Source organism: Natrix helvetica (genome assembly GCF_964273705.1).
Source record: "Natrix helvetica genome assembly, chromosome: 3".
Classification (NCBI taxonomy): Eukaryota; Metazoa; Chordata; class Lepidosauria; order Squamata; family Natricidae; genus Natrix; species Natrix helvetica.
The window spans coordinates 147553018-147569100 of record NC_138549.1 but is presented as its reverse complement, the minus strand read 5'-3'; the positions used below and the strand labels follow the sequence as shown (position 1 = coordinate 147569100).

Sequence of the window (16083 nt, the reverse complement as noted above, 5' to 3'; positions counted from 1 at the left end):
TACAATTTGTAATGGAAGATGGTTTTGTGGGGTTTTTTTGTGTTTTGTCTGTGTTTATTCAAAAATAAAAAAAATCTTTAAAAAAAAGAAGTGAATTTTGGAAAGGTAATAAAAAAATTCAAGAATTTACTTTCAGCAATAGCCACTTTGTCACTAAGAAGGCAAAATTAGGGAGTTTTCCATTATCAAATATTGGGGGAGGAATCAAGTTCTTTGGCTCATAACACTCTTCTAATATATAATTTCAATGTTAGAAAAAAAACTATTTAAAAAATAGTTCAAAGAAACTATAGAGCGAAAGAAGAATGGGAATAAAATTAATCAATGAAAAACATTAATTAGCCCATTAGATAGAGAATTATCAACATTTTGATGAAAAAATAAAAGCTTTTGAGAAGCCTTTAATTTAAAAAAAAATTAGATCTAGCTAATGCTATTTGAATATATGAACCTATAGTAAATACTAACTGATATATACATTTAGGCAAACACTTTTCCTCAGCATAGGCCTAAGTGGTTTTTAAAATAAAAGACAAGCAGCCTATTACTCAAATTATTCTGGTATATTTCATGACAGGAAAACTGGAAGAGAATGCAGTAGAGAGATAAGAGAGTTGCAGTTCAATTTTTCAAGAGGAGATAAGTTGGTCTGCCAAATCTGAAGTAAATCGTGTTACCACGTCTTAGGGTTTAGCTTGACATTAAAGCTTTACAGAGCAATATTATTCCCCAGGGATATCTGCTGAGGGATGGGGGCGAGAAAAGGTGTTAAAATCTGCCTGATGTGGATACAGCATTACAATTATGGCTTAGGGCAGGACCTTGATGCAATGCCACACCCATCATCTCCCAGATCTTTAACTCTCTGCTAATGCTTCTGTTAACCCCTGTCCCTCTGTTGAAAATGGTGGAGAAAAAATACCTGCAAACCAGTTTCATATACATTTTTATTTTTGAAAGTTGGGTTGGGCTGGTGAAGACTTTGCCTCTACTCAGTTTATAGTCCTCTCCATTTTTCTGGAAGCATGAATGTTGCTATCATTTGAGCTAAATTAGACTCTAAACATGGTTTATGAGTTGCAATGACTTTACAGTACAGGATAAGTCCTATCCAAAACTGTCTATTCCAATAGTAACAAAGTGTACAGAACTTCTAAAGGGAATCCAGATATTTTGCCTCCCCTCTTTCTGTGTTCATTAGTACCGCAAACAATCCTAATTCTGAAATCATTAAACTTGGAAGTGCTTTATGACTATATTGTTTGGAAAGCATCTCCTATTGGCAAAAATCATATTTTATACTAAACAGCCTAAGTAAGAAAGAATACTTCATGCCTAAGTAAGCTCATGTGGGATTATTAATAAAGAATGGACCATTTTGCCCAAGATTCACAGTCATTTATTCATTTCAATCATTTTATACTGTCTGGTCTAGAGATTTCAGTGCAAAATATCTTTGGCTAACACATTCCAACTCTTAGAAAAAGAAGTTATCATCGTCCAGTAAGGTTATATGCAAGTGAAACTCAAAAAATTAGAATATCGTGCAAAGGTTCATTTATTTCAGTAACGCAACTTAAAAGGTGAAACTAATATATGAGATAAGACTCATTACATGCAAAGCAAGATAGTTCAAGCCGTGATTTGTCATAATTGTGATGATTATGGCGTACAGCTCATGAAAACCCCAAATCCACCATCTCAGAAGATTAGAATATTACATGCAATCAATAAAACAAGGATTGTACATAGAACAATATCGGACCTCTGAAAAGTATAAGCATGCATATGTACTCAGTACTTGGTTTGGGCCCCTTTTGCAGCAATTACTGCCTCAATGCGGTATGGAATGGAAGCTACCACTGCGTTGACCCTGGTCTTAATGAAGCACAATGGTCCAAAGTCCTGTTGCTCAATGGTCCAAAGTCCTCTTTTTTGATGAGAGCAACTATTGCATCTCATTTGGAAACCAAGGACCCAGAGTATGGAGGAAGAATGGAGAGGCTAATCAAGCACAGTAATCCCACGGTCATTGAACCAGTTTTTGGCACTTTTCGCCAAAAAAGGATTATGTACAATCCTTGTTTTATTGATTGCATGTAATATTCTAATCTTCTGAGATTGTGGATTTGGGGTTTTCATGAGCTGTAAGCCATAATCATCACAATTATGACAAATCACGGCTTGAACTATCTTGCTTTGCATGTAATGAGTCTTATCTCATATATTAGTTTCACCTTTTAAGTTGCATTACTGAAATAAATGAACTTTTGCACGATATTGTAATTTTTCGAGTTTCACCTGTATGACATGAGCCAGTATCCTTCCTCGCCATAGCAGATCATCATAGCATTTGCTTTGCAAGATATTTATTAAAGTGCAAAATCGTTTGTTAAATTGTTTCTACTAATAGCTTGTCTGCAATTACTTGTGAGCCTGAAGGGCATGGGGTAAAAGCTGATGGAGAAATCATCAGCAGTTAGACCCAAAGCACAGCAGTCAGCTCATAGAAATTCACCCTTCATGTTTTGCAACATGAGATGTTAGAAAAAAGACTTCTATTTGTCTTAATTTAGATTAGGAAGAGGCAACTAGTTTTTGCCAGATGGTTTTCATTAGCCCCAATTACCATGGTTGGGCTGTTTTGTGTGTGTGTGTGTGTGTGTGTGTGTGTGTGTGTGTGTGTGTGTGTGCACGCCCCCCCACTTCAAGTCAGTTTTTTACTTTTTTGGATAAGTCCCTGCAGTTTTCTTGGCAAGACTTTTCAGAAGTGGTCTGCCATTTCTTTCTTCATAGGACAAAGGATGACGGACGTAGTGTTGTCAAGTAGCAACATCTAGCCCCGTGTTGGCAAACCTATGTTATGCATGCCACAGGCTGCACGTGGAGGCATTTGTCAGGGCAAGTGAGGCGTTGCCCTGTCAGCTGGCCAGTGCGCATGCAGGCACTGGCCAGTTGACTTCAGCCTTCAAGGCCATTTTTCGCCCTCCGGAGGCTTCCCTGAAGCCTCCGGAGCATGAAAAAACAGTCCTACGGGCAAACTGGAAGTTCAGGAATGGACTTCTGGTTTGCTTGTAGGGCTGGTTTTAGCCCTCTGGAGCCTTCAGGAGGCTTCCTTGAAGGCTCCAGAGGGCAAAAAACAACCCCACGAGCAAACTGGAAGTCACTTCCGGGTTGTTCGTATGGTCAATTTTTGCCCTCCGGAGCCTTCAGAGAAGCCTCCTGGAGGCCGCTGAAGGCTCCGGAGGGCTAAAACCGCCCCTATGAGCAAACCGGAAGTCCATTCCTGAACTTCCAGTTTGTCCGTTTTTGCACTCCGGAAGCTTCAGGGAAGCTCCCGAAGCCTCAGACGGTCTCCGGGCGGGGGCAGGGGAAGCTGTTTCTGTCCTCCACAGGCTCCTATAAAGCCTCTGCAGCCGGGAGAGGGTGAAAAAAGCATGCCAAAAATGGGGGGGAGCGCTGGTTGTGCACACATGCATGCTGTGGTCATGCGCACAGCATTATGGGTGTGGCATGCCCATGAATGACCTCCCTGCGCACCCCCTACTTTTGGCACGCGAGCTAAAAAAGGTTCGCTATCACTGATCTAGCCTGATGTCTTAACCTTTACACTAAGCTAAACTCTCATACATTCATACATTTTAAAACCCTCCCTTTTTACAACCCTGAAATCCCTTAATTTGGGGTAGTCAGGGCACATGGATGGAGCTGAGCATTTACTGGCCAGATGCCCTTCCTGACTCCATGTGGAGTTCACAGCAGATATTTTTTCTTTGTGCCCTAGGAGAAAGAAACCTCTGCTGCAACTGGGACTGAACTCTCAACCTTCTGAGTGGGAGGCAAGCATCTTTTAGGCCACTACGCCACTCTTTTCATACATACATACATACATACATACATACATACATACATACATACATACAAAGATAAAATTGCAAGATAAAAATAGAGAGATGAAGCATATTACAGTGACTTGTAATGATAAGTGTAAAACACTCACTTCACTAAAAAGTGTTTCACAATGAAGTAATTAACTTTTCTATATAATTAACTTCTCACATTTTCTATAATCAAAAGAGATTCACACTTGAAAACTTAATATACATCACTTTTATATGTGAAAAAATTAAAAATGGGCAAAGCTATTGGGCTACTTAAAATGCAAATGTAGTCTAAAGATCATAGCAAGTTGTTTGAGAATATTCTAAGATCTATCAGGGAATTAAAACAAAAAAAAAGGTCTCCGGGCACTTACTTTCTGACACATTTGGGAATCTACAATATCTGAGAGAAATTCTTCATCTTTAACTCATAATTCAAAGCCTTGGATAGTTGTTCCTGCATTTGTTTTGACCATCTGATACTAAGACTCTGAACAGATGACATTGCTCTGACAGGTCTCTGATGAGAAGCCAGGAACATTAAAGGAAGCAAAATGGGGCATAACCAACACATCTTGAATCATTCTCATAAAGATACATTCCTTAGATGACTTCTCAGGGGAAAAGGAATTCAGACATTGCATGCCATTAGATTAAAATTAGACTTTATATGCTTTCAGCTATACATTTATATATTAAGTAACTTTTTGAGAGAGCTTTAACTTTCTAGTAAATTTGGGTGTACAATTAAGGAGCCATACAGGCATTCAGGGTATTTTTGAAAAAATAACATCCCATAGAGCAGGGCAGTGACGTGCGGTGAGGTTTATGACTGGTGAGGCACTGACACAGTGCTGAGTTTCAAATATTTTTAGACTTGTGGACTTCAACTCCCAGAATTCCACAGCTAGGCGTGCTCAGTTCCAATTTAAAGCGACAGCATTTGTTTTTCTCCTTTGCTCCTTCTTTCTTTTTCTTTTTCTTCTCCTTCCCCTCCTTCCTCCCTCTCTCCCTTCCTCCCCCTCTCAAACACACACACACACACACACACACACACACACACACACACACACACACGGAGGTTGGATTGGACTATCTCTCCTACCCCTTCCCTCTCTCACTCACTCTCAAACAAACCCACACACACACAAAAGTTGGATTGGATATCTTTTCCAGTGGCTTGAAAGCAGCTCCTCTGCCATCCCCCCCCCCATTCAATACAATACAATACAATACAATACAATACAATACAATACAATACAATAGTAGAGTTGGAAGGGATCTTGGAGGTCTTCTAGTCCAACCCCCTGCCTAGGCAGGAAACCCTATACCGTTCCACACAAATGGCTATCCAACATCTTCTTAAAGACTTCCAGTGTTGGGGCATTCACAACTTCTGGAGGCAAGCTGTTCCACTGATTAATTGTTCTAACTGTCAGGAAGTTTCTCCTCAGTTCTAAGTTGCTTCTCTCCTTGATTAGTTTCCACCCATTGCTTCTTGTTCTGTCCTCAGGTGCCTTGGAGAAGCTGCCCCTGCTGCCTTTCCCAAACACCTCCACAATTGCAAATGCAGCCTGCTGTCTGGGTGGGAAATGCCTGGAACACAATAAAGCCCACCCACCACCTCCTGCTGGCAGGCTGGGGTGAGAGGAGAGGCAGAGAAGCCGGAGGGAAGCCGAGCCGAGCCTTCCAAAAGAAAGAGGCTGGGGGGAAGTGTGTGTACTACAGCATGGCTCTTTGCCTGGCTTCCTGCCTCCTCCTGTGGTCTCCTCAGTGCTCGCTTGTGCTCTCCCTCCCCAAGTGTAATTTGATTGCAGGTGGAGCCACGTTGCCTTTTCAAACTTGTAATCAGTGAAGCTGGGCTAGATTTTTATATAGTTTTATGCAGCTGTGTGTGTGAGAGAGAGAAATGAATGAGGGCCTGGGGAGGAAGTCACTACACTTGGGGAGGGAGAGCACCAGTGAGGTTAAGCAGAGTCATCTATGGTGAGGCAGCAACTAGCTCAGCTTTTTCCTTTTACTTTTTTTTTTTCATGATGAGTGTGGTGAGGCTATGCCTCACTTGCCTCACCTGACTGCACGTCACTGGAGCAGGGGTGTCCAAACTTGGGAACTTTAAGACTTGTGGACTTCAACTCCCAGAATTCCCCAGTCAGCAGAATTCTGGGAGTTGAAGTCCACAAGTCTTAAAGTTCCCAAGTTTGGACACCCCTGCCATAGAGCCATAAAGCTGAGTCAACTGACAGCAGTAAAGAAAATCAGGTCACTCATCAAAAACCATTAACAGACCCAAAATTGCCTCTAAGTGAAAATGGGATTCAATCAAGTTATGATGGCACAAAGTGAGTTTACAGACAGACATTACCGTAGGTTTCAGTTCAGAAAAGGCACAAAGAATCATTCAGCAATGCTTTTATTTGCTGGAATACAGCCAGGGAAACTGATCACAATATAGTAGTACAATTATCATGCAGATATAAAGTACAGAAGCAACATGATCAGCACCAGAGCCAAGTACAAACATCCTGTATCACTAATTCAATAAAGCAGAGTATGAAACAGTTTTGATGTAGTTGGAAATATTAAATAAAGAAATAGACTATTTCTTTTATAAGTAGAACCACCATTCATAGTGCAGACAATAGGTCAGAGAAATATATATAACTGGTACCACAGGCAAAGAATCTGTAGTACCAAAGAATCCAAAGAAAAATCAGTTTTCTAAATAAAGAAACCTTGTTTAAAATGAGCCAGCTGGATTGAGAACTTGAAGAGGGGAAAACTGTTCATCATATAGAGTGACTTTAGCAACAGCCTCTATATATGGTTAATTATCTGTCTTTTTTTAACACTCTCATTCACAACACATGAGTGTCCTTCTCTAATGCCAATCAAAAGCAACATTTACTTTTCACAAAAGATGTCACAAGGTAGGAAGGGACCTTAACATCATTCAATCCCTCCCCATGTTGAAAGAGAGCCTTTGTGCAGAATCTCATTAAACCATCTCAACAAGCGTTTTAAATATTTTATCAAGCTGCTACAAAACAGAGCATCAGGCCGAGAAGATATTCCTCTGTTTGTATAACTCCGATGAATTTAGGAATATTGGCACTTACACAACCAAAAGGGTGTTGCCTGTATCTGAGGAAGAGATGGCGTGGGAGAATCTCAAGGTTTGAAGAGTTGTAGGGAAAAGGTCTATGGGGGAAAATAATCTGTATGCATGGATAGAATAAAAATAACCCATCAGGGTTGAGCATGTTTCTGAAGGATGTAAACCCAGTAACAGGGATGAAATGGAGATCCTGAATATCTAAACAAGGAATGTTCCATATACGTTAAGTTGTAGATTTAACTTCCATTTGTTTGGTTTGTGCAGGGCAAAGTTCATACTCTTCTGCCTTATCCCAGATATTGAGAATAGATTTAAAAAATCCAAGTCTATGGATTGGTTATTGCCATTTATTTCACAATACAGGTAATCCTTGATTTACAGCATTTCATTTAGTGACAGTTCAAAGTTACAACAGTGCTGAGTTACAACCATTTTTCACACAACCATTGCAACATTCCCATAGTCATGTGATCAAAATTCAGATGCTTGTAATAATGCTGTAAGTAATATTGATGATCATTACTTACCTCCTGCATTAAAGAAATAATCTCAAGGTAGCTAGGATTTGTATATAGGATGATGGAAATTTCAAAACAGAGCAAAGAAACATAAACATGGTAAACAAATAAAAATAAAAATACCAGGAATGGTTCATATATGGAGCCTGGCTTCAAAAGAATACAGGATGCACATGCAACATAGAGTAGTTACAAAAGATAAAAATCCTAATCATAACTGGGACTTACCACCTCAGCTCTCTTAGGAAATATCCATAGCATTCAGATGCTTCTAAATCCAGCACTGTGTACCTAAAACTTGGGCAGAAGGAACAATTGTTAAGAAACTTTTCTTACTATATGTTCAGGTCACTAACAAGCTAAAGCATTCAGATTAATAAAACCTTAAACTAAAAAGCTAATCAGACATGATTTCTGAAATGCCAAAAAGGAGCTCTGGGAAGGATATGTGCATTCATGTTTTCATTCTTCTGCTAATTCGTGAAGAAGGTTGGAGCATGGGAGTGTTCAGGTGCTATATGAATCAGAGGTGGGGATGTTATGGTCTTACAGCTGCTATTGGACAATCACTTTTTGTATGCCCATCTTTAGCCATGATGGTTGATGTTGCTGCGTGCTGATCATCAGGAATACCCAGCCAACCACACATTTCTTGATCCTGCTTTAAACCTGTGGATAATATTCATCCCTTCATGAATATCCCTATAAAGGGCTAAAGGTTCTCCTGTACAGTCGTGACCAACTTAAGGGGGGAAGGTGCTCATCTCCAATTCTCAGTTGAGTGAGCCTATATTGACCGACAGATGCATTCCATCATCATCAAGAACAGAATACAGTAACCTTTCCTGCCTTAGTGGTACCTATTTATCTAGTTGCATTTTCATGCTTTCTGACTACTAGGTTGGCAGGAACCTCACCCTGTCATGTGGCACTTGTGTCTCAAACCTGAACTATCAGGTTTCCCGCTGACAAGCCCAAAATCTCAACTGCTAAGCCATCAATCTCTATGGAAGATGCTAAATAAATCTACATGTATTTTGGGCTGCCAACCAAATAAAGATTATGAAAATTAAAATTCAGCTCCCTATATGAATTATATTAATCAAAGACACTTTATTTTTTTGCTCAGACCATTCCTTATTCTTGCTTTTGTAAAATCTATTCTGGTTTTGCTACTGGAAGAATCATATGAATCACCAACACCAACAATGAATAATATAAAAATGTTAGTGCCAAAGATGTCTCTGTACTGCTACTCTTTTTTCTCACTTTCTTGTTTAATAAAAGGAAACAACAGTAGGGAACTGGAAGCAGGAAAAAATGAATGACCCTTTCCTTATCTACGATTCTTCTGTTCAGATTTCTCTCACAATTATTTGCTTCGTTGTTGTTAGTTGCAAAGTCTTGTCCGACCCATCCGACCCCATGGACAACGTTTCTCCAGGTCTTCCTGTCCTCTATCATCCCCCAGAGTCCATTTAAACTCACGCCTGCTGCTTCGGAGACTCCATCCAGCCACTGTTGTCCCCTTCTTCTTTTGCCCTCAATCTTTCCCAGCATTAGGCTCTTCTCCAGTGAATCCTTTCTTCTCATTAGGTGGCCAAAGTATTTGAGTTTCATCTTCAGGATCTGGCCTTCTAAAGAGCAGTCAGGGTTGATCTCCTCTAGGACTGACTGGTTTGATCGCCTTGCAGTCCAAGGGACTTGCAGGAGTCTTCTCCAGCACGCGTAGTTCAAAGGCCTCAATTCTTTGGTGCTCAGCCTTCATTATGGTCCAACTTTCACAGCCATACATTGCAACTGGGAAAACCATAGCCTTGACTATACACACTTTTCTTGGTGCGCATATTTGCCTATGATGCATTTTAAATGTAAAAGTTTGGAATACTGCAGGTTGCTGCCTTGGTGTCTGTAGAGAGAGGTCCGGTTATTGCTCAAGTGTTACCAGGTTCGTGTCAACTCTTAATGATTATATAAATCTGATTTTCTCCAGAAATAGAGAGAATACAGGCAAAAAACTACAAGTTGCCTTTTTCATTCAGCTCTCTAAGCATCTGACTCCCCAAACAGCTTCTTTCCATTGCTGCTACATTTAAAGGTCATCGAAGGTTGATGTTGAATTTTGCATCTGTGAGTAAATGGGTTATTTGAGAGAAGTGGAACCTCTTCTAGCTTCCAAAGTTTTAGCAGGCAACTGTCTTTACATCACCAAATGCCTATCTTTATAGTCATTAGAGTTGGAAATTGTTGCTTTAAAAAAAATAAAAATAAAACCAGCAGTTTTTCAAAAGGAGCTAAATTCTTCACCAAAAAGCAGATAAGGGGATTATGAAGCTTTGTGTTCAAGTTCCAACTAACATCTGAAAAGGCTTAAAATATATTTTCACAAGTGGTACATGTAGCCAAAGCCTATGTATATGTGACCAGAAGTTACATTACTTTCAGAGAGGTTTATTCATAAATTACCATATGTAGGATAATCTTTGGAAGTAAAATACTACAATCCTATGACACTTCCTTGAAAACACCACCATCAAATTCAGTTAGGACAATTCCTAGGCAAACGTGGAAACGTATTTGTAGTTTCAGATTGGGTACATGCATCATGTTAAGCAACTTTTCCTCAGTCTTATATTGACTTAATCAGTGTTTCTGATCAACTCCCAGAATTCCCAAGGCAGACACTTATCTTAAAGCTGCCAAGTTTGAGAAACACTGCTCTAGATATATTGAATTGCAACTCTCAAAGTGTCAAGTCAGCTGTTGATTCTTGGAGTTGTAATTTCAATATATCTGGGAGTACCAAATGGGGAAAGCTATAGTAAGCCATAAATTCAGTTAATCAGAGTTTATTGAATAAGCTACAATTACTGGATACATGCACCATACTAAGCCATAAACCATTCTCAACAGATATCAGTGGCTGGGTTTATGTAATCTACAAAATCATATTATGGCCCTGTGCATGAACTCAATTTGAATTTGAAACAGATTTCTATTGGATGTGAAAAAGTGATTTAAGTCAAATCTAACAAGGACGCACACAGACTGGAGACTAAAACATATGAAGAATGGTTGCAGGAACTGGGTATGTCTAGTTTAATAGAAAGAGGGACTAGGGGAGACATGATAGCAGTGTTCCAATATCTCAGGGGTTGCCACAAAGAAGAGGGAGTCAAACTATTCTCCAAGGCACCTGAGGGTAGAACAAGAAGCAATGGGTGGAAACTAATCAAGGAGAAAAGCAACTTAGAACTGAGGAGAAACTTCCTGACAGTTAGAACAATTAATCAGTGGAACAGCTTGCCTCCAGAAGTTGTGAATGCCCCAACACTGGAAGTCTTTAAGAAGATGTTGGATAGGCATTTGTCTAGAACGGTATAGGCTTTCCTGTCTAGGCAGGGGGTTGGACTAGAAGACCTCCAAGGTCCCTTCCAACTCTACTATTGTATTGTATTGTATTGTATTGTATTACATACATTTTATTGATTTTATTATTGCCAATAAATTCAGTGGTGCTTATCAAAATGGTATGACGAGGCAAACATAAACCTACAGTATATTGAACTGCATCATGTAAAAATATGATATCACAATATGTGGAATATTTAGCTCTTTAAACTAATTCAGTTGGGATTTTAAAAAAAAAAAAACACAATAATTTGCACAAAATAGGCAGTACTACTCCAAATAAGACACAGCCCACATTTCTGAAGTTCTGCACTTTTAATATGATGTCACTTTTGTATGCAACAGTGAGCAGATGCACATAAGTCTTAAACACCTGAAGCAACCGAGTATGCAAATATATTTTTCATTGGCTTGTTCTTTAAAAAACGTCAGTTAGGAAAAAATAAAAAAACTATTAAAAAAAGAAAAATGTCATAGTTGCAGGCTGCTAGTTGCTCTTTCAAATGATATTTAATTTTTGAAATGGTTTCATGAATGATAGTGGCCTAGCTGCAGTTGAGGCTGAGCTAAATTCAAAATAAAATTGAAAGACACAAAGCAGGAAGTTCAGCCAGAAAGCCATCTAAGCTTTTGCTATGACTTCCTGATAATGGAAACTACGCAAAGCAATATAATACCAAAAATAGGTATGAAAAAAAAGAAAGAAACTGCTCTCATATACTAAATTAGTGCAACATAATTAACATCTAGCTTTAACCTACTTGATATATAAGAACTGAACTACATACAGTTGCAAAAAAGTCTTTGGATTTTCACCAAATTATCTGCACATTACCCAGCAAAGCGAATGAATTATTTTTGTCGACCGAACCTAGAGTGATGACATGATAGTTTCACTAAATACCTGTTCTGCTCTAAATATGCAACTGACATTAAGGGAATTATTAATCAATCAACTTCATATTCAAAAGTGGAGTTACACTGAACATTATGAGATTAATCCAGATTATGGAGATTGAGATTCAAAAATATATTCTATCATGAGGCTCGGGGCTAGTGCTTTTGCTCTTGCCCTAACCTAACCCTATAAAAAAAGATGCCAATATAAAATTGGGAACAGGAGCAAACATTTGTTCTATGCTTCTCAGAGCCAATTAGAAATGAGTTTGTCTGAAATGGTAGAGGTTTTTCCGCCTGAGCAGGCGATTGGACTAAAAGACCTCCAAGGTCCTTTCCAGCTCTATTATTCTATTAACTGCATAGAACAGTTATAAATAAATAAAATTCAGTTTATAGTATTATTGTCCCTCTCCAATAATTTCCCATATTGATCAATAATTGTTTTTAATCTGGATTTTTCACTCACAAATGTCTAATTCATAAGGTGATAGAGAGATATTGAAGAGAGAAATTATTTCCAAACTTTTATTATTTTTACATATAGTAACACATTTAACATGGTGAGTGGAAAAGCTTATTGTTTGGATTTGCATCATAATATTGTAACAAAATTAACCAAGTGATCTAGGTTCACACAATATGGTAAGTCAATAACCAAGACTGAATAATCACCAAGACATCCGTAATAACCTTTAATGTATTGCATGAATGTATCCAGGGTTTACAATCACCAATTAAGCCAGTGACATGTTCACGTATTACATCAAATTATGATTTTATTTAACATAATTTGTTAAATAAGTAACAACAACCTGGAACATACAACCATAATAATTTGCTAAATTCATTTCACATAGTACAGTATATCAATATTTTAACTATGATTTGAACAATCCTATTTTTTTTGCTTGGTTCAAATTCACATACGTTAAACCAGAAGAAAATAAACTAAGTTGTAGATAATTATGCACAAAATAGTTCACTTACTATGGGTCAGAATTTATCTTGAGCATGCTTGCATTACACACTTACACTAACCACAATGCTCTTTCTATAAGGGCTTCAATTGGCCTATATACAAACAGAACACTTGAATAGTCAGCTATGATTATTCAATTTCCCATGTTATCTTACACCTTACTCTCCCTACTATCACTTTACACTTGGTGGAGAAAGTAATTCTTTCTCAGCAATTACAAATAAACTGAACTTGTTATCACACAAGAACTTTACTTCTCGTCTTATTTTAAAAGGCAGTAGCATTATATAAAGCCAGCAGGTCATCCCAAATTCTTAAACGTTAAATTTTTAAAGAACCATTTGAAATAGTCTTAAAATTAAATGGGAGGAGGGATTACAAATTTCAATTTACCTTCCTATTCTGTTTGTCCAGCCTACTGCAACTACTTCCCAGCTTATCCTTTACACCAGTATTTTAAACCTCTGCAATTTGTAAGATACATGTCCAGCATGGGGAATTCTGGGAGTTGAAATCCACCTATCTTAAAGTTGATAAGGTTTAGAAACAGTTGAAACAAATGGATACTAGGCCTTTTGCTTGTTAAGAGGCAAGAGGGATAGGAAAACACTATCAGTCTAACAAACCTCCACACTTTCTAATATTTCAGCCTAACAAACCTCCACACTAACTGATTTCCATCCCCGTCATGGTTAAAAAGAGGCAGTGGCTATGTGGACCACAGATAGCAGAAGAGCATCAGGAAATAACTGATATATATTCATCCAGAGGCGGCAGAAAAGCAGAAGTGAGTAATAATGTATGTGATAGCGGCAGAAATAGGCACATGCGGGTGCATTTACACTTCACTTTCCCACACCTTTAAGGGGTAAGCCATCCATTGCACCGTGACTCCCCACAAGCTGCCAGGGTAAAATGCATATAAAGAAAAGCAAAATTGTTGATCCAGGCTCGCATAAAAAGATCTGGGCTCATCGTAGTGATTATGGATCTGTGTTCAAGGCAAAGCTTGTTTCAGAGACAGGTTACTCTTTTAATTTCTGAAACAGTGAATCGACTCCTTTGCACTTCGGTTGTCAGAACTTGCATTCTTGTTCCTCTTCCTTACGAAGCTGGGCTTCATTTAAACCAGCTTTAAATCCGAGCCCCATTGAACAAGCTCACTCCCTAACGTCCGAAGCCAAAAATAAAAGGCAGAGATAGCTGTAACCCAGTACATTGCCTTCCTCCTCCTCACTTCACTGGCAGTGGTCGCTGAAAGGAGCGGTCGGACATCTTTCCCTCCGTCCACTCCCTTACGAACACCTGAACGGAGCTCAAATTAGCACAATCACGCCCAAATTTTCTGGGTAACTTAAGCTGGGGGGGGGGGAGGCAAACTCCGCGCCCCAATGTTTCTTGATTCGCCTTTGCTTAAACTTCATGAATGGAAAAAGCCCTGGAAGGGTTGTTTTTAAAGAAATAAAAAATTCTGGAGCAACAGCAACAAGCACACATAAAAGAAGCTCTATATACAGGAGGAAAAATATACGGGAGGTGATGATAGAATTTTGCTCTGGACCTTCCACCCACTAAAAAACCAAAAAGGTCTCGCAGCTTCACCCACTTGTCTCATTCCATTCCTCTGCTCGTCCACCCACCTTCAGCCCCCTGGAGATTTCCGCCCTGGCGAACCACCGCACCGCCAAATGCCGCCGCGGGCTTCAGTTGGAAGAGACTCCAACACGCGCCGCCGGCTCCCTTCGCCTCCCGGGACCCACCGCGGAGCTCGGTCCCTTTCACACCCCACCAAGCGACTCACCGGGACACGGCGAGCCTCCCTCCGAGCTCAGCAACCCGCCCGGCGTCGGAGCCAAGCGAACGCGGTCGGGGACCGGCTATTCCCCGCTCTCGGGACCAGCGGCGTCGGGCAACTGCCCGCGAACGCTACCAACCCCATCCGTTTCCTCGGGGAGCCTGGAGAAGCGGCTCGCCCGGCGCTGAGGCTCGGATGAAGTGCGGGGAGGAGCTCTCGGCGCGGACCAGCCAGCCTGGGAATCTGGGCCACGCCCACCTCCTCCTCCGAGGCGGAGCTTTGGGAGTTGAGGAGGGGAAGCGGGGCGCCGAGGTTAGGAAAGGTAAGGTGGGGATGCTGACTCGAAACGGAGGAGGGCGGTGGGAGGGTAAGTGCCTCAAGGGCCGAGGTGGGCAGACTCAGGCTGCGATAACGAGCGAAGAAAATGCCTCGGAATGAAATGCAGTTGACAGATGTGCTGGCAAAAACCAGTCGATTTTCCCCAAAACAAACGCATTGTAAACCTATCTATTTCTTAAATTTGCATCCTCCCTTTTGTTAAGGAATTCAAGGCACATTATTCTATAAAGCCCTAGTAAGGCCACACCTAGAGTACTGCATCCAGTTTTGGTCACCACACTATAAAAAAGATGTGGAGACTCTAGGAAAAAGTGCAGAGAAGAGCAACCAGGATGATTAGGAGAATGGAGCTTAAAACATGAAGAACTGAGGAACTGGGCATGGCTAGTCTAGTGAAGAGAAGGACCAGGGGAGACATGATAGCAGTGTTCCAATATTTGAGGGGCTGCCACAGAGAGGAGGAGGTCAAGCTATTTTCCAAAGCACCTGAAGGCAAGACAAGGAATAATGGATAGAAATTGACCAAGGAGAGATTCAACCTAGAAATAAGGAGGAACTTTCTGACAGTGAGAACGATCAACCAATGGAACAGCTTGCCTTCAGAAGTTGTGGGAGCTTCATCACTTGAGACTTTCAAGAAGAGATTGGACTGCCATGTGTCAGAAATGGTGTAGTAGTCTCCTGCTTGAGGAGGGGGGTGGACTAGATGACCTATAAACTCCCTTCCAACTCTGTTGATCTAATTGATTGAATACCTCATTCACACACAGACACAGACACACACACACACCTCTGTAGCTACCACCCTTTAAAGTATATCTATAGAGATTCTCATCCAGGTCATGGTTGTCCCAAAGGTGCTTTTTTCAAGTGGCAACTGGAGTTTCTGTCTTTCTTGGAAGACGTTTTGCTTCTCATCCAAGAAGCTTTTTCTCCACCATCCAGTCAGAGTTGAAGAAGTTTCTTGGATGAGAAGCAAAATGTCTTCAAAGGAAAAACCAGAAAGACCAGTTGCCGCTTGAAAAAAGCACCTTTAGAAGTTTATTGAACCAAGAAAAAATAATGGCTGGATGGAACTCAGTCTGGATCTTGTTGGGAGTGCTGCAGCCAAGTTTTGGGTCTGCTTAGCTTGTTGAATGATT

At 40.2% G+C, this 16083-nt stretch overlaps 1 protein-coding gene across 2 annotated transcripts in view; it reads right to left on the bottom strand.

Annotated features, from left to right (window-relative positions):
- Nucleotides 1-14891, bottom strand: part of PPP1R16B (protein phosphatase 1 regulatory subunit 16B) — a 109519-nt gene extending 94628 nt beyond the window's left edge. The window contains exons 1-2 of one of the 2 annotated variants that reach the window (XM_081949108.1): nucleotides 14609-14891; nucleotides 7746-7808 (exon numbers count right to left, since the gene is read on the bottom strand). The gene's annotated coding sequence lies outside the window, so the exon portion shown is untranslated. Of the gene's footprint in view, nucleotides 1-7745; nucleotides 7815-14608 lie in introns of those variants that run through there. The other variant, XM_081949107.1, reaches the window with a different exon arrangement.
- Between the last annotated feature and the right edge of the window lie 1192 nt (nucleotides 14892-16083).